Below are 3929 nucleotides of genomic sequence, written 5' to 3'. Positions count from 1 at the left end.
GAGAGGTTAAGTCTAGTTTACCTTGTAATGACTGACATGTGTCAAGTCTCAGCAACAGGTAACCTGCTGTAGCAGGTCACACAGTTGCTACTATAAATGCAACTGTGTGCTACTGTTTGTAAATAACTCATAACAGAATTCTGTTATAACAGATAATGAAAAGTTCTTCACTACTATGAATTCTAATATTTATTTACTTATTAACAAATTATTTGTAGTAACTTTATATGAAAATGAATGAAAATCATTGGTTACATGTCCTTGAATTTAGAAGCCCAGAACAAACTCAAATTGTGTTGCTAAAACAATATAGTTCATAGCGTAGACACACATCAATATTCTCATGTGTTTTCACACTAATTTGTGATGTATAGTGGGAAGAAAATGATGGACAACAAAATTAGAAAATAGAAAATAATGAGTTATTACTTGGATGATATCACAATAATCTCAATTTTGATGTTCTTTTGTGAGTTTCAGAGTACTGAATTAAAGCTTTTGAATTCCTTTTACACCTCTTATTATTTGTTGCATCCGCTTTAGGCTTGTTGCGTTTTGTGCGTCTGTTTTCCATGGCTGGAGAAGTTTGTTTCATTTTAATTGTGTGTGCTTGTTTGATCAGTGTAGGAACACAATTTAAATGTCAATGGAGTTGTGAAGTTGTGAGGTCTTGGAAGAGTAAGTTCTTAGTAGTTGAAATATTTTGGAAGTTAGACTAATTATCTTGTAATAATGATTATGATTAAAAAAATGATGTTTAAGAGGTTAAAATGCCAATAGTTATTGTAATAAAAATAATAATGCTCGGTAGTCATGTCAGACTTTTTGGTCTAAAATTATAAATTTAATATGTGTTAATTTTTGTAATTGAATACTATTAGTCTAAAATTTAATAAGTTTTTTTTTTATAAAACAGTCTGAATTAATCCTTTTCTTTTAATCAAAATTGTAAGTTATTTTTTCATGTAATTAATTTTAAAAAATAATAAAAAATGTTGTGTATATATATGGCTATTGAGCCAAAATTATTATGTTTCTTTTTATAAAAATGGTAAGTAATAATTGTTTACTTTTTTATATATATATATATATATATATATATATATATATATATATATATATATATATATATATATATATATATATATAAATAAAGAGACCTTGATTCGAATCTCAGATACTGAATTTTATGTTATTTTTATTTTCTATGATATATTTAATATTTATCATTTGATGCCTTTTTAGCTACTTTTTTCTTATTGTTAATCTTTTTTTATTTTTTTATTTTTTATTTCTATTAACCCCGGTTACATGTACCAACTGAGAGGTAATATATCGTGTCTATGAGATATTGGATCAAACTCTAATATGGTTGAAGGATAGTTTTTTGGTTCGACAATCCGACATGATCATTAGCATGACATCAAAGTCTGCTCACATGTTGTAGTCGAAGTATGCTAGGATTGTTAGCATGTTGAATTGGGCCTGTTTGTTATGCTCGATTGTTTAAGTTAGCTTATTCTTTAAGTTAGTTTGTGTAATGGGCATGTGTATAAAAGTCTATTAATTTAGTGTGTTAGTTTTCTTATAGATAGCATATTAGTCTCTCATAATTGTATAAGGCAAATCCTAATTAGGGTGAGAGGTTATTTTGCTATTCTGTAACACTTGTAATATTGTTTCAAAGAGAAAGTAAAGAATAACAGTTTATAACCAATTTCATTATGTTCTTATTGTTTTCTTCTTTTTTATCCTTATAGGTTTCTTACCGATCAAGAAACCAATTATACTTTATAATTCCGACATCGTTTTCACAACAAATTAGTGCGGTGAGCGTGGAGAAGATGCCGTCAATAAAACATGAAATTGAAAAGTTCACCAGAGTGAACGATTTCGGTTTGTGGCGCTTGAAGATGAAAGCCCTACTGGTTCAGCAAGGTTGTTTAGAACTGTTGAAGGGAGCCGTATCCATGGACACTGCGTTAAAGGATAAAGAAAAATTAATTATGCAGTTGATAAAGCTGCATGAAAAAAGCTAGTTTGTTCCCTTGGTGTTATAGAGTTTGATCCAATGTGGAGATTTGTGAGATATTGGATCAAACTTTAGTATGGTCGAAGGATAGCTTCTTGGTTCGATAATCCGACATGACTATTAGCATGTCGTCGAAGTCTATTCACATGATATAGTTGAAGTATGCTAGGATTGTTAGCATGTCGAATTGGACCTGTTTGTATGTAAAAGCTCTTAATTTAGTGTGTTAGTTTTCTTATAAATAGCATACTAGTCTCTCATCATTATATAAGGCAAATCCTAATTAGGGTGAGAGATGTTACTTTGCTATTCTGTAACACTTGTAATCTTGTTTCAAAGAGAAAATAAAGAACAGTAGTTTATAACCAATTTCATTGTATTCTTATTGTTTTCTTCTTTTCTATCCTTGTGGGTTTCTTACCGATCAAGAAACCAATTATACTTTGTAATTCCGACATCGTTTTCATAACAGTGTCAATATTTATTAATTGCTTTTTTTAAAAGCTTTTTTTATTTTTTATTTTATGAACTCATATACCTCAGTTTTCCTTTAAAGTCGACGTGAAAGATCTTTTAATTGAGTTTCAAAAATATGGCGCTATAGAGCTTTTGTTTTTTATTTTATTTTTAATTAATTAATAAACATCGATTTTCTCTAAAAAACGACATGAGATTGTTTTGCATGAAATACTTCAAAGAACTAGTCTCAAACTTTCTGCTTACCTATCAATGCTCTAACTTCATCATCATTCTCCGTGCATAAACCCTAGGAGATTTTCATTGTCACTCTCTCATCAAAACAGGAACCTCATCTCTATTTCAACCTTAACTAAATCTTCGTCATCTCACTTGAGGTACTTATTTATCACGTTTTTTTTATATTACTGAAATGGTTTTAGTTCATATCACTAAAATGGTTTAGTATCAATGAAATGGTTTCTCTTGATCATTATTTTTTCATTTTGTTTGTATCTCATCAGTCATTGTCTAATTGCATTAGTTTTTCACTTGCATTATTGTTAATATCATAGAAATGGATGATACAATAAACAACTTCCATACAACATCAATGACTCACCCAGAAGATGTTGGTGTCTCGATGAATTCAACCTCCATGACTCATACAACTACCTCTACAAATACAAAACGCAAAAGAAAAACTAGAGGTGTCACGATGTATACCAAGGTGAAAAAAGCCCACGAAAATGGCATTCGCTACCTGGTTAGAGTTGATGTTGCAACCGGCAAGGCTTATGGTGAACATGCTGAGGATTTTACGGGTTATGTTGCGTTACAAGGTAGAAGTAAAGTGAGTATTTTGTTGGATAATTGGCACGACATTGACATCGATTTGAAAAAAAGCTTATGGACCGATATTACGGTATTTATATTGAATTTTATGATTTGTTTTACAAGTATGTATGATCATTTAATTTTTTTTTAATACTGATAACAACTCTATTGTGTAAACATAGGAAGTGTTTAATGTTAGTACGGATGATAGTAAGGTGAAAAAGAAGGTGCTTAAATATACTAGTGAATATTTGAAGGGCTTTAAGACACAACTCACCCATGATTATATCACTCATCCAACAGCTAGAAAATATAGAAAAGCCTCCATACCTGATGTATTCATATATTGATCAAGATTGTTAAAAGGAATTTGTAAAGTCTCGCACCATTCCCAAATTCTTGGCTAAGAGCAAAAAAGAAAAGCTTAATAGATCTAGAAATCTTTATCCACATAGATTGTCTCGTGGAGGATATGACAAACATGAAAAGACGGTGATTGAAGAAAAAAGAAAACAAAGGAAACAAGAGTTAGGTGATTTTATAAGCCTTGATCGCACTTCATCTCCATCATCACATCATGAGAAATGGAAGAGGGCACGTCAAA

This window comes from Lathyrus oleraceus, chromosome 3 (assembly GCF_024323335.1).
Source record: "Lathyrus oleraceus cultivar Zhongwan6 chromosome 3, CAAS_Psat_ZW6_1.0, whole genome shotgun sequence".
Classification (NCBI taxonomy): domain Eukaryota; kingdom Viridiplantae; phylum Streptophyta; class Magnoliopsida; order Fabales; family Fabaceae; genus Lathyrus; species Lathyrus oleraceus.
The sequence above is the reverse complement of the archived record's forward strand: the minus strand, read 5'-3'. Positions refer to the sequence as shown.